Below are 26,639 nucleotides of genomic sequence, written 5' to 3'. Positions count from 1 at the left end.
GCTATTTCACACAATTTATTCAGAGCAAATCGAAATTATTCAGAAATAATGCTTTGTTATGTAATATAACATTAACATTTAGTACTTCATTCCTCATGAAAGCTATACTCTACTATAGCTATTAAAATAATACCAAAAAGTAATACTAAACATGATTAACTTTTCATTTAATATTCACTTTTTATTTTAAGAAAAGTAAAAGATGATACCATATAACATGTCGTTCCTCCCAACTGTCCCGATTTTTGTGGGACAGTCCCGTTTTTTTGGGCACTGTCCTGCTGTCCCACCCTATAAACTATAAAAGGCATATTGATGAAAAGGGTGGCCCAAAAATTCTACTATACATGACTCTGAAGCAAGTTTTAATGTTTCCACTATGAATATTTACAGCGGCAATCTGGCAATAGGTAATGTAGAACATTTTTAGACAAGCATTATGAAATCTATGTATGTATGGGCATCACCAGCAAACATATCCATATGAATACTAGGAAATGTGTAGTGCATTCACATATCATGAAGGTAGACAATGACCCTCTCTGCTGTGGTCTATGCAGGTCAGAATGCAAACTCTTACACATAAGCAATGTGTCATTTTAATGGATCAAATATGTCTACAGCTGTGCTCCCTAAGCTCTAGGGATAGGAATCAAATTATGTTTTATCTGAACCATTGATTGATTGATTCCAATGGTTAAAACTGCATAAGGGAGGACCCCCACAATCGCAAGTTTTTTTTCTGATGTGCTAATCATTTATTGGGGGGTGGGGGCAGACAGGCTCATTTGATTGGCTCCCGAGTCCGACAGCTAAGTCTCTATGTACAGGAGATATGTGCACCTTCAGATTAACCAGTGGTGCAGAGAGAGGGGGGAGTGGGTACTGATTAGGGGGGACCAGGCTAGTTGGCCGAGCTTGGTGGAGGCCCCCTTCTTACCTGTCCACCTTTAGCACTGCAGCCTCATTTCCTGCTGTGGGTCCAGGGAGACTGCTGCCACTTCCCTGTATCTGTCACTGTTTGAGGGACGCACAGCGCCCCCCTGTGCAGGTCTGCGCTGCTGTGCAGCACATAAACAAGTTTTTTCAAAGTTTATTTAAAGGGTACATGGCCATACATCTGTGATTAGACCACACTCCCTGCATTACTGGGGCCTAGACATGGTCTACGGCCATGAGTTTTAATCCCAATTGATTTAAAATAGATAATCATCAGCATACCAATCTCACATACCACAGTCAGACACAGTGCATGAGCTATTTGGGCTTGCATAGGAAGCATTGTAATACTATATGAACCTAGTTATAAATGTTAGTTTAAACCATTGCATACAAGCAGATCTATTTAATATGTAGTTGCACAATACATGAATTTAGATCTGCTTTATAGCAATGATTTAAACCAATGGTTCTTGAACATGCTTAGGCACCCTGGGTGCAGCAAAGCTCTTGCAGGGTGCCTCGGGTTCATGGTCCAGGACCAAATCAAATTATTTATGGTCAAAGTGATAAATAAAACCAGTGCTAGTGGCTGCCAATCATAAAACATGTGGACAATCAGAAGCACAACTCTGTACACCACCTCATAACTGAAGCTATAGACATACCTCCCAAGATGAACTATTACAGTAGGGACAAAATGCTTTTTTTCATTCACTTCTCTCTTACTATATGATTGCCTTCAACTGTGTTGAACTACTTCATTGATAAGAAAGGTGTTACTTTCAACACAGGTGATGGCAATTATAAATTAAGAAAGAAGTCCAGGAACAGAGCATTTTGTGCCTCCTGGGATGGTTCATGTGGGGAGGTACTGTAGGTAAGGATGAAAGATAGGCACATTTTACTTTACTTTATATATTTTTTCCATATTTATCAATTAAAAACTTTTATACTAGGGGTACCGGGAAACAAATGCTGATACTCTAGGGCACCATGATTCAAGAAAGTTTGGGAACCACTAGTTTAAACTTATGATTACAATTACTTAACATTATCAGGATCCTATACAGCAACAGACAGCTACAGTATATGAGAAGCTTCAGACTGAGGAACATGAGGTTAGGAGTTAGATTCCTGTGTATGATATGCTGATATTGAACGTTTTTAATATAAGAGGAAATAGCTGAATGACAAGGTGCACACAAATCATACTCTTATTAGGGATGCAGTTACAATACCCATAGTTGGGATCCCGGACGTCACACTGACGATACCGAAATCCCGACTAGCGGTGCAATACCGCCGCCGGAATCCAGGCGCCACAGGCTGTTCTTCCTTTATAGGTGTCCACAACACTCATAGAGGGGGAATATAACCTGTGGCGAGCACAGCGGGCCACTGTGCCGGCAGCGTGGCGAGCACAGCTAGCCCGCAAGGCGCTTTCTGGTGCTCGCCTCGCTGCCGGCATACCGGTGGCCGGGAATCCGCTGTCGGTATACCGACACCCGGGATCTGGACGCTGGTTTTTCATACTGATTCTTATTAATAGCTCACAAATAAAGGCTATGAATATGGTATAGGAGGTTTGGTGTTCAGATACCTTGTTTGGAATGTTAATTAGCTAGTTTACATCAAATAAGTAGAAACATTGGTTAACATCGGAAAGCATTTATGTTCCCAAACCAATGTTTAGGACTAAAGAATGTTTGTTGACCAGTGTTAAAAACACCAGTACTACCGATGTTTTCTTTTGATGCTCCATCCCTAATATGTCTGTGAGATGCTTTATAGTACTGCAGTTTTACATTGTCTTTTATTTTGTATACCGTGTTTATTTCATATATTATAAATGAGGTTAATATTAGAGATGAGCGCCTGAAATTTTTCGGGTTTTGTGTTTTGGTTTTGGGTTCGGTTCCGCGGCCGTGTTTTGGGTTCGAACGCGTTTTGGCAAAACCTCACCGAATTTTTTTTGTCGGATTCCGGTGTGTTTTGGATTCGGGTGTTTTTTTCAAAAAACACTAAAAAACAGCTTAAATCATAGAATTTGGGGGTCATTTTGATCCCAAAGTATTATTAACCTCAAAAACCATAATTTACACTCATTTTCAGTCTATTCTGAATACCTCACACCTCACAATATTATTTTTAGTCCTAAAATTTGCACCGAGGTCGCTGTGTGAGTAAGATAAGCGACCCTAGTGGCCGACACAAACACCGGGCCCATCTAGGAGTGGCACTGCAGTGTCACGCAGGATGTCCCTTCCAAAAAACCCTCCCCAAACAGCACATGACGCAAAGAAAAAAAGAGGCGCAATGAGGTAGCTGTGTGAGTAAGATTAGCGACCCTAGTGGCCGACACAAACACCGGGCCCATCTAGGAGTGGCACTGCAGTGTCACGCAGGATGGCCCTTCCAAAAAACCCTCCCCAAACAGCACATGACGCAAAGAAAAAAAGAGGCGCAATGAGGTAGCTGTGTGAGTAAGATTAGCGACCCTAGTGGCCGACACAAACACCGGGCCCATCTAGGAGTGGCACTGCAGTGTCACGCAGGATGTCCCTTCCAAAAAACCCTCCCCAAACAGCACATGACGCAAAGAAAAAAAGAGGCGCAATGAGGTAGCTGTGTGAGTAAGATTAGCGACCCTAGTGGCCGACACAAACACCGGGCCCATCTAGGAGTGGCACTGCAGTGTCACGCAGGATGTCCCTTCCAAAAAACCCTCCCCAAACAGCACATGACGCAAAGAAAAAAAGAGGCGCAATGAGGTAGCTGACTGTGTGAGTAAGATTAGCGACCCTAGTGGCCGACACAAACACCGGGCCCATCTAGGAGTGGCACTGCAGTGTCACGCAGGATGTCCCTTCCAAAAAACCCTCCCCAATCAGCACATGATGCAAAGAAAAAGAAAAGAAAAAAGAGGTGCAAGATGGAATTGTCCTTGGGCCCTCCCACCCACCCTTATGTTGTATAAACAAAACAGGACATGCACACTTTAACCAACCCATCATTTCAGTGACAGGGTCTGCCACACGACTGTGACTGATATGACGGGTTGGTTTGGACCCCCCCCAAAAAAGAAGCAATTAATCTCTCCTTGCACAAACTGGCTCTACAGAGGCAAGATGTCCACCTCATCTTCACCCTCCGATATATCACCGTGTACATCCCCCTCCTCACAGATTATCAATTCGTCCCCACTGGAATCCACCATCTCAGCTCCCTGTGTACTTTGTGGAGGCAATTGCTGCTGGTCAATGTCTCCGCGGAGGAATTGATTATAATTCATTTTAATGAACATCATCTTCTCCACATTTTCTGGATGTAACCTCGTACGCCGATTGCTGACAAGGTGAGCGGCGGCACTAAACACTCTTTCGGAGTACACACTTGTGGGAGGGCAACTTAGGTAGAATAAAGCCAGTTTGTGCAAGGGCCTCCAAATTGCCTCTTTTTCCTGCCAGTATAAGTACGGACTGTGTGACGTGCCTACTTGGATGCGGTCACTCATATAATCCTCCACCATTCTATCAATGTTGAGAGAATCATATGCAGTGACAGTAGACGACATGTCCGTAATCGTTGTCAGGTCCTTCAGTCCGGACCAGATGTCAGCATCAGCAGTCGCTCCAGACTGCCCTGCATCACCGCCAGCGGGTGGGCTCGGAATTCTGAGCCTTTTCCTCGCACCCCCAGTTGCGGGAGAATGTGAAGGAGGAGATGTTGACAGGTCGCGTTCCGCTTGACTTGACAATTTTGTCACCAGCAGGTCTTTCAACCCCAGCAGACTTGTGTCTGCCGGAAAGAGAGATCCAAGGTAGGCTTTAAATCTAGGATCGAGCACGGTGGCCAAAATGTAGTGCTCTGATTTCAACAGATTGACCACCCGTGAATCCTTGTTAAGCGAATTAAGGGCTGCATCCACAAGTCCCACATGCCTAGCGGAATCGCTCCCTTTTAGCTCCTTCTTCAATGCCTCCAGCTTCTTCTGCAAAAGCCTGATGAGGGGAATGACCTGACTCAGGCTGGCAGTGTCTGAACTGACTTCACGTGTGGCAAGTTCAAAGGGCATCAGAACCTTGCACAACGTTGAAATCATTCTCCACTGCACTTGAGACAGGTGCATTCCACCTCCTATATCGTGCTCAATTGTATAGGCTTGAATGGCCTTTTGCTGCTCCTCCAACCTCTGAAGCATATAGAGGGTTGAATTCCACCTCGTTACCACTTCTTGCTTCAGATGATGGCAGGGCAGGTTCAGTAGTTTTTGGTGGTGCTCCAGTCTTCTGTACGTGGTGCCTGTACGCCGAAAGTGTCCCGCAATTCTTCTGGCCACCGACAGCATCTCTTGCACGCCCCTGTCGTTTTTTAAAAAATTCTGCACCACCAAATTCAAGGTATGTGCAAAACATGGGACGTGCTGGAATTTGCCCATATTTAATGCACACACAATATTTCTGGCGTTGTCCGATGCCACAAATCCACAGGAGAGTCCAATTGGGGTAAGCCATTCCGCGATGATCTTCCTCAGTTGCCGTAAGAGGTTTTCAGCTGTGTGCGTATTCTGGAAAGCGGTGATACAAAGCGTAGCCTGCCTAGGAAAGAGTTGGCGTTTGCGAGATGCTGCTACTGGTGCCGCCGCTGCTGTTCTTGCGGCGGGAGCCCATACATCTACCCAGTGGGCTGTCACAGTCATATAGTCCTGACCCTGCCCTGCTCCACTTGTCCACATGTCCGTGGTTAAGTGGACATTGGGTACAACTGCATTTTTTAGGACACTGGTGAGTCTTTTTCTGACGTCCGTGTACATTCTCGGTATCGCCTGCCTAGAGAAGTGGAACCTAGATGGTATTTGGTAACGGGGGCACACTGCCTCAATAAATTGTCTAGTTCCCTGTGAACTAACGGCGGATACCGGACGCACGTCTAACACCAACATAGTTGTCAAGGCCTCAGTTATCCGCTTTGCAGTAGGATGACTGCTGTGATATTTCATCTTCCTCGCAAAGGACTGTTGAACAGTCAATTGCTTACTGGAAGTAGTACAAGTGGGCTTACGACTTCCCCTCTGGGATGACCATCGACTCCCAGCGGCAACAACAGCAGCGCCAGCAGCAGTAGGCGTTACACGCAAGGATGCATCGGAGGAATCCCAGGCAGGAGAGGACTCGTCAGAATTGCCAGTGACATGGCCTGCAGGACTATTGGCATTCCTGGGGAAGGAGGAAATTGACACTGAGGGAGTTGGTGGGGTGGTTTGCGTGAGCTTGGTTACAAGAGGAAGGGATTTACTGGTCAGTGGACTGCTTCCGCTGTCACCCAAAGTTTTTGAACTTGTCACTGACTTATTATGAATGCGCTGCAGGTGACGTATAAGGGAGGATGTTCCGAGGTGGTTAACGTCCTTACCCCTACTTATTACAGCTTGACAAAGGGAACACACGGCTTGACACCTGTTGTCCGCATTTCTGGTGAAATACCTCCACACCGAAGAGCTGATTTTTTTGGTATTTTCACCTGGCATGTCAACGGCCATATTCCTCCCACGGACAACAGGTGTCTCCCCGGGTGCCTGACTTAAACAAACCACCTCACCATCAGAATCCTCCTGGTCAATTTCCTCCCCAGCGCCAGCAACACCCATATCCTCCTCATCCTGGTGTACTTCAACACTGACATCTTCAATCTGACTATCAGGAACTGGACTGCGGGTGCTCCTTCCAGCACTTGCAGGGGGCGTGCAAATGGTGGAAGGCGCATGCTCTTCACGTCCAGTGTTGGGAAGGTCAGGCATCGCAACCGACACAATTGGACTCTCCTTGTGGATTTGGGATTTCGAAGAATGCACAGTTCTTTGCTGTGCTGCTTTTGCCAGCTTGAGTCTTTTCATTTTTCTAGCGAGAGGCTGAGTGCTTCCATCCTCATGTGAAGCTGAACCACTAGCCATGAACATAGGCCAGGGCCTCAGCCGTTCCTTGCCACTCCGTGTGGTAAATGGCATATTGGCAAGTTTACGCTTCTCCTCCGACAATTTTATTTTAGGTTTTGGAGTCCTTTTTTTTCTGATATTTGGTGTTTTGGATTTGACATGCTCTGTACTATGACATTGGGCATCGGCCTTGGCAGACGACGTTGCTGGCATTTCATCGTCTCGGCCATGACTAGTGGCAGCAGCTTCAGCACGAGGTGGAAGTGGATCTTGATCTTTCCCTAATTTTGGAACCTCAACATTTTTGTTCTCCATATTTTAATAGGCACAACTAAAAGGCACCTCAGGTAAACAATGGAGATGGATACTAGTATACAATTATGGACTGCCTGCCGACTGCAGACACAGAGGTAGCCACAGCCGTGAACTACCGTACTGTACTGTGTCTGCAGCTAATATAGACTGGTTGATAAAGAGAAGATGTTTATGTAACTATGTATGTATAAAGAAGACTGAAAAAAATCCACGGTTAGGTGGTATACAATTATGGACGGACTGCCTGCCGAGTGCAGACACAGAGGTAGCCACAGCCGTGAACTACCGTACTGTACTGTGTCTGCAGCTAATATAGACTGGTTGATAAAGAGAAGATGTCTATGTAACTATGTATGTATAAAGAAGAATGAAAAAAAACCACGGTTAGGTGGTATACAATTATGGACGGACTGCCTGCCGAGTGCAGACACAGAGGTAGCCACAGCCGTGAACTACCGTACTGTACTGTGTCTGCAGCTAATATAGACTGGTTGATAAAGAGAAGATGTCTATGTAACTATGTATGTATAAAGAAGAATGAAAAAAATCCACGGTTAGGTGGTATTACAATTATGGACGGACTGCCTGCCGAGTGCAGAGACACAGAGGTAGCCACAGCCGTGAACTACCGTACTGTGTCTGCTGCGACTGGATGATAAATGATATAAAAAATATATATATATCACTACTGCAGCCGGACAGGTATATATTATATATTATATAATGACGGACCTGCTGGACACTGTCTGTCAGCAGAATGAGTTTTATTTTTATAGAATAAAAAAAAAAAAAACACACAAGTGAAGTCACACGACGAGTGTTTAACTTTTTCAGGCAATCACAATATAAGTATACTACTAACTATACTGGTGGTCAGTGTGGTCAGGTCACTGGTCAGTCACACTGGCAGTGGCACTCCTGCAGCAAAAGTGTGCACTGTTTAATTTTAATATAATATGTACTCCTGGCTCCTGCTATAACCTATAACTGGCACTGCAGTAGTGCTCCCCAGTCTCCCCCACAATTATAAGCTGTGTGAGCTGAGCAGTCAGACAGATATATAATATATATAGATGATGCAGCACACTGGCCTGAGCCTGAGCAGTGCACACAGATATGGTATGTGACTGACTGAGTCACTGTGTGTATCGCTTTTTTCAGGCAGAGAACGGATATATTAAATAAACTGCACTGTGTGTCTGGTGGTCACTCACTATATAATATATTATGTACTCCTGGCTCCTGCTATAACCTATAACTGGCACTGCAGTAGTGCTCCCCAGTCTCCCCCACAATTATAAGCTGTGTGAGCTGAGCAGTCAGACAGATATATATAATATTATATATAGATAATAGATGATGCAGCACACTGGCCTGAGCCTGAGCAGTGCACACAGATATGGTATGTGACTGACTGAGTCACTGTGTGTATCGCTTTTTTCAGGCAGAGAACGGATATATTAAATAAACTGCACTGTGTGTCTGGTGGTCACTCACTATATAATATATTATGTACTCCTGGCTCCTGCTATAACCTATAACTGGCACTGCAGTAGTGCTCCCCAGTCTCCCCCACAATTATAAGCTGTGTGAGCTGAGCAGTCAGACAGATATATATAATATTATATATAGATAATAGATGATGCAGCACACTGGCCTGAGCCTGAGCAGTGCACACAGATATGGTATGTGACTGACTGAGTCACTGTGTGTATCGCTTTTTTCAGGCAGAGAACGGATATATTAAATAAACTGCACTGTGTGTCTGGTGGTCACTCACTATATAATATATTATGTACTCCTGGCTCCTGCTATAACCTATAACTGGCACTGCAGTAGTGCTCCCCAGTCTCCCCCACAATTATAAGCTGTGTGAGCTGAGCAGTCAGACAGATATATATAATATTATATATAGATAATAGATGATGCAGCACACTGGCCTGAGCCTGAGCAGTGCACACAGATATGGTATGTGACTGAGTCACTGTGTGCTGTGTATCGCTTTTTTCAGGCAGAGAACGGATTATAAAGTAAACTGCACTGTCCTCACTAGTAAACTCTCTCCACTCAGTCTCTACACTTCTACAGTAACAGTACTCCTCCTAGTCAGCTCCAGTAAATCTCTCTCAGTCTCTTATAATCTAAATGGAGAGGACGCCAGCCACGTCCTCTCCCTATCAATCTCAATGCACGTGTGAAAATGGCGGCGACGCGCGGCTCCTTATATAGAATCCGAGTCTCGCGATAGAATCCGAGCCTCGCGAGAATCCGACAGCGTCATGATGACGTTCGGGCGCGCTCGGGTTAACCGAGCAAGGCGGGAAGATCCGAGTCGCTCGGACCCGTGAAAAAAAACATGAAGTTCTGGCGGGTTCGGATTCAGAGAAACCGAACCCGCTCATCTCTAGTTAATATATCTACTCAGTAAACTAGAAGTATTTTTGCTTATTTCCTAATTGTAATATAGGTAGTACTATATTGCCTGTTGAAGTAGACATGTTGTCACTGGCTTTGCACACCTCTGAGTGGTATTCCCCTGTTGCTGGTTCCCAGAATAGGAGTGGTAAATGCTCATGTTTCATGTAATTGCTTTTACTTTAATTTAACTCTATTCTTCTGCAAATTGATGCTGGAAAATTACTGGACTATTCAAACCCTTGAACTTGACAGTGATGCATTTTCCTTTGGCAATTAAAGAAATTCCTATGGGGGCTCCTTTCTTTAAATAGTATTGTCTAGAAACAAGCTGTTTACTCCTTCAGCAGAGTGGGTTAAGGGGAGCTAGCTGTATATTTTACCTGGTGTTACAGTGGAGGGATACAGGTATATACAGTATTACTGACCAGCAATTCAGTTTACTCTTATACTCAGTTTATTTCATTAACTATGTTGCTTTAGTCACATGATTTTTACATTATATTGATTGAGATAGATAAACCATTTAGTTAAACCCTGTTTTCTAAATTCCATTAGCAATTTCATAAATGTACTGTATTTAAGTTAATACAAAGGTAAGCAAAGATTTCAGAAACCTTTGGATGTCAAATATTAATTTGATTTTGTCATCCATTATGCACTTGATTATATAGTTTATATGAATAGATACAATTTGGGAGTAGTCTACTAAATATAGAAATCATTATCATTTTGGCTAAGGGTTTTTCTATAATGCCATTTTTTCTGGATTGTTATATCTTGTTTCCTCTATGCAAACGTGCATGCAGGGGGCGAGGGAGGATGAGGAGGGTTCTAAGTACCTAGAAACCCCTCCTACCCGGACGGAGCTCCAGTGAGCTACCACTCATGAAGCCACAGAGACAGGTGGCTGAATCTACTGTAGGGGGAGCTGCAGTTGCAGCACGCAGCTCTTCCCATGCAGTTCTTTCCTACGGTGTTTTTGAGAGCTGTGCGATCCACACATTCTCTTCCTCCATCCTGATCCGCAGGTAAGGCGGCTCCCGCACTATGTATGGTGCATGCAGGGGTGCCAGGGGCCCAGGGCAGGTTGCTGGTGTGTTTGAGTGGGGGAGAGGGATATCTATTATAATTGATTGCAGCAGTTTATATTTGCAAGGGGAGGCAGTCACTCCCCTCTCTCCCTGCGTGATATGAAGGGGGGACACGATCGCGCCCACTGCCATTAGGTGGTGCTCATCAGCCCCCATGTCCGCACCCCCCCACACAAATACTACATTACTTTCAAATTTACTAGCGCAGGGGGCTGGCCACATCTCTCTGCATTGGCCACACCTCCTCCCATTGCCTGTACCTGACACTAGAGATGAGCGGGTTCGGTTCCTCGGAATCCGAACCCGCCCGAACTTCATGTTTTTTTACACGGGTCCGAGCGACTCGGATCTTCCCGCCTTGCTCGGTTAACCCGAGCGCGCCCGAACGTCATCATCCCGGTGTCGGATTCTCGCGAGGCTCGGATTCTATCGCGAGACTCGGATTCTATATAAGGAGCCGCGCGTCGCCGCCATTTTCACACGTGCATTGAGATTGATAGGGAGAGGACGTGGCTGGCGTCCTCTCCGTTTATAGAGAAGAGAGTGAGACTAGAGTAGAGAGAGACACAGTATTTACTTTAGTAATTTTGGGGAGCATTAGGAGGAGTACTACTACTTGCTGAAGTGATAGTGTGACTGTATATCTGACTTGTGGGGGAGACAGTGGGGAGCAGTTAGAGTCTGAGAGCAGGAGTACATATTTTAACGTACAGTGCACACTTTTGCTGCCAGAGTGCCACACTGCCATTGTGACCACACTGACCACCAGTATATATATTGTGATTGTCTGCTTAGGAGTACTACTTGCAAGTTGCTGATAGTGTGACCAGTGACCTGACCACCAGTTTAATTAATCACCACCAGTTTAATATATATATATATATATATAATTGTATATAATATATATATAATTGTATACCACCTACCCGTGTTTTTTTTTTTCTTTCTTCTTGATACATACTACTATAGTAGCTTACTGTAGCAGTCTGCGGTGCTGCTGAGCTGACAGTGTCCAGCAAGTCCGTCATCAGTCATTACATAATAAATATATATACCTGTCCGGCTGCAGTACTAGTGATATTATATATATATATATATATATATATATATTAATTTCATCTCATTATCATCCAGTCTATATTAGCAGCAGACACAGTACGGTAGTCCACGGCTGTAGCTACCTCTGTGTCGGCAGTCGCTGGTCCATCCATAATTGTATACCACCTACCCGTGTTTTTTTTTTTTCCTTTCTTCTTGATACATACTACTATAGTAGCTTACTGTAGCAGTCTGCGGTGCTGCTGAGCTGACAGTGTCCAGCAGGTCCGTCATCAGTCATTACATAATAAATATATATACCTGTCCGGCTGCAGTACTAGTGATATTATATATATATATATTAATTTCATCTCATTATCATCCAGTCTATATTAGCAGCAGACACAGTACGGTAGTCCACGGCTGTAGCTACCTCTGTGTCGGCAGTCGCTGGTCCATCCATAATTGTATACCACCTACCCGTGTTTTTTTTTTTCCTTTCTTCTTGATACATACTACTATAGTAGCTTACTGTAGCAGTCTGCGGTGCTGCTGAGCTGACAGTGTCCAGCAGGTCCGTCATCAGTCATTACATAATAAATATATATACCTGTCCGGCTGCAGTACTAGTGATATTATATATATATATATTAATTTCATCTCATTATCATCCAGTCTATATTAGCAGCAGACACAGTACGGTAGTCCACGGCTGTAGCTACCTCTGTGTCGGCAGTCGCTGGTCCATCCATAATTGTATACCACCTACCCGTGTTTTTTTTTTTTTTTTTTCTTCTTGATACATACTACTATAGTAGCTTACTGTAGCAGTCTGCGGTGCTGCTGAGCTGACAGTGTCCAGCAGGTCCGTCATCAGTCATTACATAATAAATATATATACCTGTCCGGCTGCAGTACTAGTGATATTATATATATATATATTAATTTCATCTCATTATCATCCAGTCTATATTAGCAGCAGACACAGTACGGTAGTCCACGGCTGTAGCTACCTCTGTGTCGGCAGTCGCTGGTCCATCCATAATTGTATACCACCTACCCGTGGTTTTTTTTTTCTTTCTTCTTGATACATACTACTATAGTAGCTTACTGTAGCAGTCTGCGGTGCTGCTGAGCTGACAGTGTCCAGCAGGTCCGTCATCAGTCATTACATAATAAATATATATACCTGTCCGGCTGCAGTACTAGTGATATTATATATATATATATATATATATATATATATATTAATTTCATCTCATTATCATCCAGTCTATATTAGCAGCAGACACAGTACGGTAGTCCACGGCTGTAGCTACCTCTGTGTCGGCAGTCGCTGGTCCATCCATAAGTATACTAGTATCCATCCATCTCCATTGTTTACCTGAGGTGCCTTTTAGTTGTGCCTATTAAAATATGGAGAACAAAAATGTTGAGGTTCCAAAATTAGGGAAAGATCAAGATCCACTTCCACCTCGTGCTGAAGCTGCTGCCACTAGTCATGGCCGAGACGATGAAATGCCAGCAACGTCGTCTGCCAAGGCCGATGCCCAATGTCATAGTACAGAGCATGTAAAATCCAAAACACCAAATATCAGTAAAAAAAGGACTCCAAAATCTAAAATAAAATTGTCGGAGGAGAAGCGTAAACTTGCCAATATGCCATTTACCACACGGAGTGGCAAGGAACGGCTGAGGCCCTGGCCTATGTTCATGGCTAGTGGTTCAGCTTCACATGAGGATGGAAGCACTCAGCCTCTCGCTAGAAAAATGAAAAGACTCAAGCTGGCAAAAGCACCGCAAAGAACTGTGCGTTCTTCGAAATCCCAAATCCACAAGGAGAGTCCAATTGTGTCGGTTGCGATGCCTGACCTTCCCAACACTGGACGTGAAGAGCATGCGCCTTCCACCATTTGCACGCCCCCTGCAAGTGCTGGAAGGAGCACCCGCAGTCCAGTTCCTGATAGTCAGATTGAAGATGTCAGTGTTGAAGTACACCAGGATGAGGAGGATATGGGTGTTGCTGGCGCTGGGGAGGAAATTGACAAGGAGGATTCTGATGGTGAGGTGGTTTGTTTAAGTCAGGCACCCGGGGAGACACCTGTTGTCCGTGGGAGGAATAGGGCCGTTGACATGCCTGGTGAAAATACCAAAAAAATCAGCTCTTCGGTGTGGAAGTATTTCACCAGAAATGCGGACAACATTTGTCAAGCCGTGTGTTGCCTTTGTCAAGCTGTAATAAGTAGGGGTAAGGACGTTAACCACCTCGGAACATCCTCCCTTATACGTCACCTGCAGCGCATTCATAATAAGTCAGTGACAAGTTCAAAAACTTTGGGCGACAGCGGAAGCAGTCCACTGACCAGTAAATCCCTTCCTCTTGTAACCAAGCTCACGCAAACCACCCCACCAACTCCCTCAGTGTCAATTTCCTCCTTCCCCAGGAATGCCAATAGTCCTGCAGGCCATGTCACTGGCAATTCTGACGAGTCCTCTCCTGCCTGGGATTCCTCCGATGCATCCTTGCGTGTAACGCCTACTGCTGCTGGCGCTGCTGTTGTTGCTGCTGGGAGTCGATGGTCATCCCAGAGGGGAAGTCGTAAGCCCACTTTTACTACTTCCACCAAGCAATTGACTGTCCAACAGTCCTTTGCGAGGAAGATGAAATATCACAGAAGTCATCCTGCTGCAAAGCGGATAACTGAGGCCTTGACAACTATGTTGGTGTTAGACGTGCGTCCGGTATCCGCCGTTAGTTCACAGGGAACTAGACAATTTCTTGAGGTAGTGTGCCCCCGTTACCAAATACCATCTAGGTTCCACTTCTCTAGGCAGGCGATACCGAGAATGTACACGGACGTCAGAAAAAGACTCACCAGTGTCCTAAAAAATGCAGTTGTACCCAATGTCCACTTAACCACGGACATGTGGACAAGTGGAGCAGGGCAGGGTCAGGACTATATGACTGTGACAGCCCACTGGGTAGATGTATGGACTCCCGCCGCAAGAACAGCAGCGGCGGCACCAGTAGCAGCATCTCGCAAACGCCAACTCTTTACTAGGCAGGCTACGCTTTGTATCACCGGTTTCCAGAATACGCACACACCTCTTACGGCAACTGAGGAAGATCATCGCGGAATGGCTTACCCCAATTGGACTCTCCTGTGGATTTGTGGCATCGGACAACGCCAGCAATATTGTGTGTGCATTAAATATGGGCAAATTCCAGCACGTCCCATGTTTTGCACATACCTTGAATTTGGTGGTGCAGAATTTTTTAAAAAACGACAGGGGCGTGCAAGAGATGCTGTCGGTGGCCAGAAGAGTTGTGGGACACTTTCGGCGTACAGGCACCACGTACAGAAGACTGGAGCACCACCAAAAACGCCTGAACCTGCCCTGCCATCATCTGAAGCAAGAAGTGGTAACGAGGTGGAATTCAACCCTATATATGCTTCAGAGGTTGGAGGAGCAGCAAAAGGCCATTCAAGCCTATACAATTGAGCACGATATAGGAGGTGGAATGTACCTGTCTCAAGCGCAGTGGAGAATGATTTCAACGTTGTGCAAGGTTCTGCAACCTTTTGAACTTGCCACACGTGAAGTCAGTTCAGACACTGCCAGCCTGAGTCAGGTCATTCCCCTCATCAGGCTTTTGCAGAAGAAGCTGGAGGCATTGAAGGAGGAGCTGAAAGGGAGCGATTCCGCTAGGCATGTGGGACTTGTGGATGGAGCCCTTAATTCGCTTAACAAGGATTCACGGGTGGTCAATCTGTTGAAATCAGAGCACTACATTTTGGCCACCGTGCTCGATCCTAGATTTAAAACCTACCTTGGATCTCTCTTTCCGGCAGACACAAGTCTGCTGGGGTTCAAAGACCTGCTGGTGACAAAATTGTCAAGTCAAGCGGAACGCGACCTGTCAACATCTCCTCCTTCACATTCTCCCGCAACTGGGGGTGCGAGGAAAAGGCTCAGAATTCCGAGCCCACCCGCTGGCGGTGATGCAGGGCAGTCTGGAGCGACTGCTGATGCTGACATCTGGTCTGGACTGAAGGACCTGACAACGATTACGGACATGTCGTCTACTGTCACTGCATATGATTCTCTCCCCATTGAAAGAATGGTGGAGGATTATATGAGTGACCGCATCCAAGTAGTCCGTACTTATACTGGCAGGAAAAAGAGGAAATTTGGAGGCCCTTGCACAAACTGGCTTTATTCTACCTAAGTTGCCCTCCCACAAGTGTGTACTCCGAAAGAGTGTTTAGTGCCGCCGCTCACCTTGTCAGCAATCGGCGTACGAGGTTACTTCCAGAAAATGTGGAGAAGATGATGTTCATTAAAATGAATTATAATCAATTCCTCCGTTGAGACATTGACCAGCAGCAATTGCCTCCACAAAGTACACAGGGAGCTGAGATGGTGGATTCCAGTGGGGACGAATTGATAATCTGTGAGGAGCGGGATGTACACGGTGATATATCGGAGGATGATGATGAGGTGGACAGCTTGCCTCTGTAGAGCAAGTTTGTGCAAGGAGAGATTAATTGCTTCTTTTTTGGTGGGGGTCCAAACCAACCCGTCATTTCAGTCACAGTCGTGTGGCAGACCCTGTCACTGAAATGATGGGTTGGTTAAAGTGTGCATGTCCTGTTTATACAACATAAGGGTGGGTGGGAGGGCCCAAGGACAATTCCATCTTGCACCTCTTTTTTCTTTCATTTTTATTTGCGTCATGTGCTGTTTGGGGAGTGTTTTTTGGAAGGGCCATCCTGCGTGACACTGCAGTGCCACTCCTAGATGGGCCAGGTGTTTGTGTCGGCCACTAGGGTCGCTTATCTTACTCACACAGCTACCTCATTGCACCTCTTTTTTTCTTTGCGTCATGTGCTGTTTGGGGAGTGTTTTTTGGAAGGGCCATCCTGCGTGACACTGCAGTGCCACTCCTAGATGGGCCAGGTGTTTGTGTCGGCCACTAGGGTCGCTTAGCTTACTCACACAGCTACCTCATTGCGCCTCTTTTTTTCTTATTTGCGTCATGTGCTGTTTGCGGAGTGTTTTTTGGAAGGGCCATCCTGCGTGACACTGCAGTGCCACTCCTAGATGGGCCAGGTGTTTGTGTCGGCCACTAGGGTCGCTTAGCTTACTCACACAGCTACCTCATTGCGCCTCTTTTTTTCTTTGCGTCATGTGCTGTTTGGGGAGTGTTTTTTGGAAGGGCCATCCTGCGTGACACTGCAGTGCCACTCCTAGATGGGCCAGGTGTTTGTGTCGGCCACTAGGGTCGCTTAGCTTACTCACACAGCTACCTCATTGCGCCTCTTTTTTTCTTCTTTGCGTCATGTGCTGTTTGGGGAGTGTTTTTTGGAAGGGCCATCCTGCGTGACACTGCAGTGCCACTCCTAGATGGGCCAGGTGTTTGTGCCGGCCACTAGGGTCGCTTAGCTTACTCACACAGCTACCTCATTGCGCCTCTTTTTTTCTTCTTTGCGTCATGTGCTGTTTGGGGAGTGTTTTTTGGAAGGGCCATCCTGCGTGACACTGCAGTGCCACTCCTAGAAGGGCCAGGTGTTTGTGTCGGCCACTAGGGTCGCTTAGCTTACTCACACAGCTACCTCATTGCGCCTCTTTTTTTCTTCTTTGCGTCATGTGCTGTTTGGGGAGTGTTTTTTGGAAGGGCCATCCTGCGTGACACTGCAGTGCCACTCCTAGATGGGCCAGGTGTTTGTGTCGGCCACTAGGGTCGCTTATCTTACTCACACAGCTACTGTTATGAACCACAGGTAGTGGTTCATTCCTATTTTATGTTTATTTAGTTGTCTTGCATGCCAGGATTTCCCATTGCTCTGTTTTGGATTACTCTTGTCTGCTGCCGCTGGTGAGTCTGTGCAATTGCAGCTTGTTCCCATGTGTTCAGCCTCATCTGGCTGCTGATTGCATCTTGTCAGCTTAGTCGTGCAGCAGGCCAGCTGCTAGAGATAATTAATTAGGCCTCTCTGATATATGCTGGCTCACTGCAGTTAGCAGATGCTGATGATATTCCTTGGTTTGCAGTCTGCTTTAAGTTTGAGCTGGTTCCTGTCAGTCCCTGTGTGGATTCCTGTGTCAGTCCCTGTGTCTGATCCCGTGTCCTACCCTGAGTTCCAGTGGATTCTGCCTGTCCTCCAGTTCTGAAAGTCGGTGTCGGCAGCTTCCTGTTTGCCTATGTCAGTTGCAGAAAGTATCCAGTCCTGCTCAAGCCGGTTGTTCCTGTCCTCAGTGGTCCTGTACTCAGAGATTTGTCATCTTTTCCTGGAGTCTGACTGAGCACCTTTAACATCCTGTGGTGTTCGTGAGTCACGGCGCAGCCGTGTGTTGCGGCTTGTCCGCTTACTGTTTATTATTTAGTATATTTGTGTCCTGGAGCTTTTGCGGAGGATTCCGCTCTCCCTGATCCACTCTGGTATCCAGCGGTGCTGGATAGGAGTAACGGATCAGTGGATCTTTGGTTGTCCTTTTCCCTGGCGGCTAGTCCGCACATACCTTTTGATTTAGTTAGTTAGCTTGTAACCCCTGGCCTGGTTGCTTAGTCAGAGGGCCCCTTGTTATCACCCTGTCTCGGATTTCCCTTTGTCTCCCATTAAGACCTGAGGGGGCATCGGGGTTGGGCAGACATAATCCGCCCTTCGAACGCGGCTGCCATGGGCTCAAGCAACCATAGTCTCGCAGGGGATTTCTGATAACACGGGCGAGACAACGGAGTTAGGGCGCCAGGGGTTACTAGGCTTTCCTGCTCCCACAACCAGCATATCTTCCCAGTACTCTGACCTCAGCCATACGATCTCCGCTGGTCTGGAGTACGGGAATCATAACATTATCATCAGCCATACCACAAAAAAGAAATAAAATTTTTTTTTTTCTTTTTTGGCCCAGTCCAGTGTCTAGTTTAGAATCCAGTCCGGTGTTTAGAATCCAATCCAGTCCGGTGTTTAGAATCCAATCCAGTCCGGTGTTTAGAATCCAATCCAGTCCGGTGTTTAGAATCCAATCCAGTCCGGTGTTTAGAATCCAGTCCGGTGTTTAGAATCCAGTCCGGTGTTTAGAATCCAGTCCGGTGTTTAAAAAAAAAAAAAAAAAAGTCTTGTTTTGTTTAGCAAAATTTAGTCTTGCCTTGTCTTGCCTTGCCTTGTCTTGCCTTGCCTTGTCTTGCCTTGTCTTGCCTTGCCTTGTCTTGCCTTGCCTTGTCTTGCCTTGCCTTGTCTTGCCTTGTCTTGTCTTGTCTAGTTTTAAATCCTCCTATGTCTACTATGCAAGCCCTGCAGGCATCTCTCGCAGCCCTGAACTCTGTATTCAGTGCTTTGAGACCAGAGCGACTAGAAGTTTTGCAGCAATCCCTAAAGCAACTGCAAAACCTTCTGACTAAAATCTTGCTTATTTTGCCAGAAGTCGTTGAGAGTACATCTATCTCTAAAGAGACTCTTGTTCACAGTATGGTGACAAGAGAATCCTCTGGTTTAATTGAAGAGAAAAAATTTAAAAGTTTTCTGCGGCCCAGGCTCTCAGAAGAGGAGCGTCTGCGTCGCAGAAACTTAAACTTATGCCTATATTGTGGGGGTTTAGGCCATTATCTGCAGACCTGTGAGTTGCGCAAGCCAAAGTGTGGTGACGAGTCTTGCCCTCTGGCCAAGTTGAGTCATGATACAAGACCTACTCCTGTCTCTACTGTGGCAGAGGTACTTGTCACACAACCCACACAAAAAAGCTCTCTGTCCTATAATTGGGGTCCTTGGGCAAGGGAGCCCCATTATAGATTCAGGAATCAAAAGAGAATGTTTCTCTCCTCTCTTGAGGTTCCTGTGGAAGCGGAGTTGCAAGTCCCTGGAGTGGTGCCCGTAGCCCAGGGTCCTGGAGTGGTGCCCGTAGCCCAGGGTCCTGGAGTGGTGCCCGTAGCCCAGGGTCCTGGAGTGGTGCCCGTAGCCCAGGGTCCTGGAGTGGTACCCGATGCCCAGAGTGCTGGAGCGGTACCCGATGCCCAGAGTGCTGGAGCGGTACCCGATGCCCAGAGTGCTGGAGCGGTACCCGATGCCCAGAGTGCTGGAGCGGTACCCGATGCCCAGAGTGCTGGAGCGGTACCCGATGCCCAGAGTGCTGGAGCGGTACCCGATGCCCAAGCTTATAGAGGGACATCAAATATTGTAGCTCAGGTTTCCATACCAGATGGGGTCTCAGAAGCTGTTACCCCAGGTAGGGATTTGAAAAGCGCAATCCCAGAAAGGGTATCTAAAACCATAGTTCTTGAAGGGAACTCGAGAAGCAAAACCCCAGAAGGGATCTTTGAAGTAATATCCCCAAGTGGGGTCTCGAGAGACGCAGCCCCAAAGAAGGGTCTAGAAGTCGCTTCCCCAGGAAAGAACTTAAGAAGCATAGCATTAGTGGAGGATCTGAACGTTATTGCTTCAGCAAAAGTCCCGGAAGTCATAGTCCCGGGAGAACTTTCGATAATTATCGACTCAGAGAGGGAGGCCGATGGCCCGATCCCAGTCAGGGAGGCCAACGGCCCGGTCCCAGTAAAAGAATCCGAGGTGCTGACCCCAGCGGGGTTCCCGGAGGCCACTGCCCCAGCGGGGTTCCCGGAGGCCACTGCCCCGGGTGGGGTTCAGAAAGTCACTGCCCCGGGTGGGGTTCAGAAAGTCACTGCCCCGGGTGGGGTTCAGAAAGTCACTGCCCCGGGTGGGGTTCAGAAAATCTCAGCCCCGGGTGGGGTTCAGAGAGTCTCAGCCCCGGGTAGGGTTCAGAGAGTCTCAGCCTCGAGTAAGGTCAATAGTGACCAGGTCCTAGCAAAGCACTCCAGTCAGTCAGATGAGAAGGAAACAGATCCTGACTCTGATATCTCAACATCCATAATCTTTGATGGGGACTTAGCCCAATTTCTGGCGCTTTACAAACACTATTACATTATTATGTTGTCTAGACCATTTCTGGGCATCACTCCAGAGAACATTGTGCTCTATCTTATTTATTCTTTTAAAGGAGAGCCTTTTGAGTGGGCGACCAGCCTAATGAAAGCTGAAGATCCCATTCTTCAGGATCCCCCAGCATTCAGTGATGCAATTATTAAAAGATATGGTTCCAAAGAAATTGGTTCAGGTTCCTCTAAGTCACCCGTCTTGTCTGCTGAGATTCCACCAAATACTGTAAACTCGGCACAAGAGTCCCAGCCCGTTTTGACTGCAGGATGTGCTTTTCTGACTTCTTCTTCTTCTAATAATAGTACTTTGCCAGAAAGTTCAGCTCCCAAGGGTAAGAAACCTGTCTCTGATTTTAACGCAGCCTTGTTGGGTGGTACCATCAGTTCAGACAATGTTTGGGGAATTACCTTGGTCAGACCTAAAGAGCTTTGTAAAAAGAAGAAGAAGAAAAAGAAATAATTTTTTGACTCTTGCCTTGATTAAAAAAAAAAAAAAAAAAGATTTTTTTTCCCTTGTCTTGTGTCCAGTGGCCACCATCAAGGGGAGGGCACTGTTACAAGCTGTGGTTGCAGCTTGTTTCTGTTTTCGTGTCTGTTAGACCAATGTGTCAGGGTTTTTTTTTTGTATCCCTTGTTCTGGATAGTCTGAATTTTGGGGTCTTTTGACCCCTCCTCAAGGGGGGGGTACTGTTATGAGCCACGGCTGTGGCTCATTCCTGTTTTGCAGTTTTGTTCTGTATTTCATGTTATACTTTTGTTTATGTTCCCCGTGGGTGTCATGGGGTGCTCGGAGCTCACCCTTAAGGAGGGGATACTGTTATGAACCACAGGTAGTGGTTCATTCCTATTTTATGTTTATTTAGTTGTCTTGCATGCCAGGATTTCCCATTGCTCTGTTTTGGATTACTCTTGTCTGCTGCCGCTGGTGAGTCTGTGCAATTGCAGCTTGTTCCCATGTGTTCAGCCTCATCTGGCTGCTGATTGCATCTTGTCAGCTTAGTCGTGCAGCAGGCCAGCTGCTAGAGATAATTAATTAGGCCTCTCTGATATATGCTGGCTCACTGCAGTTAGCAGATGCTGATGATATTCCTTGGTTTGCAGTCTGCTTTAAGTTTGAGCTGGTTCCTGTCAGTCCCTGTGTGGATTCCTGTGTCAGTCCCTGTGTCTGATCCCGTGTCCTACCCTGAGTTCCAGTGGATTCTGCCTGTCCTCCAGTTCTGAAAGTCGGTGTCGGCAGCTTCCTGTTTGCCTATGTCAGTTGCAGAAAGTATCCAGTCCTGCTCAAGCCGGTTGTTCCTGTCCTCAGTGGTCCTGTACTCAGAGATTTGTCATCTTTTCCTGGAGTCTGACTGAGCACCTTTAACATCCTGTGGTGTTCGTGAGTCACGGCGCAGCCGTGTGTTGCGGCTTGTCCGCTTACTGTTTATTATTTAGTATATTTGTGTCCTGGAGCTTTTGCGGAGGATTCCGCTCTCCCTGATCCACTCTGGTATCCAGCGGTGCTGGATAGGAGTAACGGATCAGTGGATCTTTGGTTGTCCTTTTCCCTGGCGGCTAGTCCGCACATACCTTTTGATTTAGTTAGTTAGCTTGTAACCCCTGGCCTGGTTGCTTAGTCAGAGGGCCCCTTGTTATCACCCTGTCTCGGATTTCCCTTTGTCTCCCATTAAGACCTGAGGGGGCATCGGGGTTGGGCAGACATAATCCGCCCTTCGAACGCGGCTGCCATGGGCTCAAGCAACCATAGTCTCGCAGGGGATTTCTGATAACACGGGCGAGACAACGGAGTTAGGGCGCCAGGGGTTACTAGGCTTTCCTGCTCCCACAACCAGCATATCTTCCCAGTACTCTGACCTCAGCCATACGATCTCCGCTGGTCTGGAGTACGGGAATCATAACAGCTACCTCATTGCGCCTCTTTTTTTCTTTGCGTCATGTGCTGTTTGGGGAATGTTTTTTGGAAGGGCCATCCTGCGTGACACTGCAGTGCCACTCCTAGATGGGCCAGGTGTTTGTGTCGGCCACTAGGGTCGCTTATCTTACTCACACAGCTACCTCATTGCGCCTCTTTTTTTCTTTGCGTCATGTGCTGTTTGGGGAGTGTTTTTTGGAAGGGCCATCCTGCGTGACACTGCAGTGCCACTCCTAGATGGGCCAGGTGTTTGTGTCGGCCACTAGGGTCGCTTATCTTACTCACACAGCTACCTCATTGCGCCTCTTTTTTTCTTTGCGTCATGTGCTGTTTGGGGAGTGTTTTTTGGAAGGGCCATCCTGCGTGACACTGCAGTGACACTCCTAGATGGGCCAGGTGTTTGTGTCGGCCACTAGGGTCGCTTATCTTACTCACACAGCTACCTCATTGCGCCTCTTTTTTTCTTTGCGTCATGTGGTGTTTGGGAAGTGTTTTTTGGAAGGGCCATCCTGCGTGACACTGCAGTGCCACTCCTAGATGGGCCAGGTGTTTGTGTCGGCCACTAGGGTCGCTTATCTTACTCACACAGCTACCTCATTGCGCCTCTTTTTTTCTTTGCGTCATGTGCTGTTTGGGGAGTGTTTTTTGGATGGGCCATCCTGCGTGACACTGCAGTGCCACTCCTAGATGGGCCAGGTGTTTGTGTCGGCCACTAGGGTCGCTTAGCTTAGTCATCCAGCGACCTCGGTGCAAATTTTAGGACTAAAAATAATATTGTGAGGTGTGAGGTATTCAGAATAGACTGAAAATGAGTGGAAATTATGGTTTTTGAGGTTAATAATACTTTGGGATCAAAATGACCCCCAAATTCTATGATTTAAGCTGTTTTTTAGTGTTTTTTTAAAAAAACACCCGAATCCAAAACACACCCGAATCCGACGAAAAAAATTCGGTGAGGTTTTGCCAAAACGCGGTCGAACCCAAAACACGGCCGCGGAACCAAACCCAAAACCAAAACACAAAACCCGAAAAATTTCAAGTGCACATCTCTACCTGACACAGCTCTCGACACCCCTGGGTAGGTATGTATGTATATTATGTATATGTCTATATATATATATATATATATATATATATATATATATATATATATATATATATATATATAGTATATAGTGCTTTCGGAAAGTATTCACAGTGCTTCACTTTTTCCACATTTTGTTATGTTACTGCCTTATTCCAAAATGGAATAAATTCATTTTTTCCCTCAAAATTCTACACACAATACCCCATAATGACAACGTGAAAAATTATTTTTTATTTAGATTTTTGCAAATTTATTAAAAATAAAAAACTAATAAATCACATGTACATAAGTATTCACAACCTTTGCTCAATACTTTGTTGATGCACCTGTGGCAGCAATTACAGCCTCAAATCTTTTTTAATATGATGCCACAAGCTTGGCACACCTATCTTTGGGCAGTTTCGCCCATTCCTCTTTGCAGCACCTCTCAAACTCCATCAGCTTGGATGGGAAGCGTTGGTGCACAGCCAGGTTAAGATCTCTCCAGAGATGTTAAATTGGATTCAAGTCTGGGCTCCAGCTGGGCCACTCAAGGGCATTCACAGAGTTGTGCTGAAGCCACTCCTTTGATATCTTGGCTGTGTGCTTAGGGTCGTTGCCCTGCTGAAAAATGAACCGTCACCCCACTCTGAGGTCAAGAGCGCTCTGAAGCAGGTTTTCATCCAGGATGTCTCTGTCCATTGCTGCATTCATCTTTCCCTCTATCCTGACTATTCTCACAGTTCCTGCTGCAGAAAAACAACTTACCAGCATGATGCTGCCACCACCATGCTTCACTGTAGGGATGGTATTGACCTGGTGATGAGTGGTGCCTGGTTTCCTCCAAACATGACGCCTGGCATTCATGCCAAAGAGTTCAATCTTTGTCTCATCAGACCAGAGAATTTTGGTTCTCATGGTCTGAGAGTCCTTCAGGTGCATTTTGGCAAACTCCAGGTGGGCTGCCATGTGCTTTTTACTAAGGAGTGGCACATATTATAAACATATATCTTATATACCAGATACTCAGTAAAAAGGTAACTTATCTCACCGCATGCTTATTCATCTACATACATTAAGATTTAGCTGATAATTTATGCCAATGGGCATAACAGTATTGAGTGTATCCACCTCGTTTTGCAACGTAATAGCTTGAATGGCCTATTCCCTCTTCGTATAGATTCTGGCACTTGATCTATCCAGTGGCGGAACTAGCGAGCGGTGGGCCCATGTGCGACAAAATGCTTTGGGCCCCCCCCCCATCTAAGTCCACCGCCTCACCTCTGGAGAGGATCTGGTGAGGGGGACCTGCTCAGGGCCAGGGAAATGGATACCTAGCAACAGTGCTGTAATTAGTCATTTTAGTGCTGTGTGCAAGAAACGGCATCGGAGCCCCGCTCCTCTATGTAAAACAGGGGCAGTGCGCGCCGCAGGCGCGCCAAAAATAGGGGCGTGGCTTCGTGGGGAAGGGGTGTGGCCACAAAATAATACCAATTCATATAACGGTGCACAGTAGTCTCTATTATTCAAATTACGCTGCACGGTACTACCACTACACCAGGTAGAGACCCTTTTACACATTATGGCAGACAGCTTCCCCTTTTTAACACATTACGGCAGACAGCATCCCCCTTTTTACACATTACGGCAGACAGTGTCCCCTTTTTACAAATTACGGCAGACAGCGTCCCCTTTTTACACATTACGGCAGACAGCGTCCCATTTTTTGCACATTACGGCAGACAACGTCCCATTTATTACACATTACGGCAGACAGCGTCCCATTTATTACACATTACGGCAGACAGCGTCCCATTTATTACACATTACGGCAGACAGCGTCCCATTTTTTGCACATTACGGCAGACAACGTCCCATTTATTACACATTACGGCAGACAGCGTCCCATTTTTTGCACATTACGGCAGACAGCGTCCCATTTATTACACATTACGGCAGACAGCGTCCCATTTTTTGCACATTACGGCAGACAGCGTCCCATTTTTTGCACATTACGGCAGACAGCGTCCCATTTATTACACATTACGGCAGACAGCGTCCCATTTTTTGCACATTACGGCAGACAGCGTCCCATTTTTTGCACATTACGGCAGACAGCGTCCCATTTCTCTAACGTCCTAAGTGGATGCTGGGGACTCCGTAAGGACCATGGGGAATAGCGGCTCCGCAGGAGACTGGGCACATCTAAAGAAAGCTTTAGGACTAACTGGTGTGCACTGGCTCCTCCCCCTATGACCCTCCTCCAAGCCTCAGTTAGATTTCTGTGCCCGACGAGAAGGGTGCACACTAGGGGCTCTCCTGAGCTTCTTAGTGAAAGCTTTAGTTTAGGTTTGTTATTTTCAGTGAGACCTGCTGGCAACAGGCTCACTGCATCGAGGGACTAAGGGGAGAAGAAGCGAACTCACCTGCGTGCAGAGTGGATTGGGCTTCTTGGCTACTGGACATTAGCTCCAGAGGGACGATCACAGGTTCAGCCTGGATGGGTCCCGGAGCCGCGCCGCCGGCCCCCTTACAGAGCCAGAAGAGCGAAGAGGTCCGGAAAAATCGGCGGCAGAAGACGTTCCTGTCTTCAATAAGGTAGCACACAGCACTGCAGCTGTGCGCCATTGCTCTCAGCACACTTCATACTCCGGTCACTGAGGGTGCAGGGCGCTGGGGGGGGGGGGGCGCCCTAAGACGCAATAAAACACGATAAAAATACCTTACATGGCAAAAAATGCATCACATATAGCTCCTGGGCTATATGGATGCATTTAACCCCTGCCAGAATATACAGAAAAACGGGTGATAAGGCCGCCGAAAAGGGGGCGGAGCCTATCTCCTCAGCACACTGGCGCCATTTTCCCTCACAGCTCAGTTGGAGGGAAGCTCCCTGGCTCTTCCCTGCACTACAGAAAGGGTTAAAAAAAAAGAGGGGGGCACTAATTAGGCGCAGTATTAAAACATACAGCAGC

General features: G+C 46.6%; 1 protein-coding gene and 1 long non-coding RNA gene across 2 annotated transcripts in view; one reads left to right on the top strand and one right to left on the bottom strand.

The window, feature by feature from the left end:
• Nucleotides 1–26,639, top strand: part of NXNL2 (nucleoredoxin like 2) — an 88,505-nt gene that overhangs the window by 9,858 nt on the left and 52,008 nt on the right. The gene's annotated exons all lie outside the window — the stretch shown is intronic.
• LOC134893720 (uncharacterized) overlaps nt 1–26,639 on the bottom strand; it is a 57,110-nt gene that overhangs the window by 1,733 nt on the left and 28,738 nt on the right. The window lies entirely within an intron of this gene.

The sequence above is a fragment of the Pseudophryne corroboree genome, chromosome 1 (genome assembly GCF_028390025.1).
Source record: "Pseudophryne corroboree isolate aPseCor3 chromosome 1, aPseCor3.hap2, whole genome shotgun sequence".
NCBI classification, from domain to species: domain Eukaryota; kingdom Metazoa; phylum Chordata; class Amphibia; order Anura; family Myobatrachidae; genus Pseudophryne; species Pseudophryne corroboree.
Note: the sequence above shows the minus strand (reverse complement) of the source record. Positions and strands in the feature narration are given on the sequence as shown.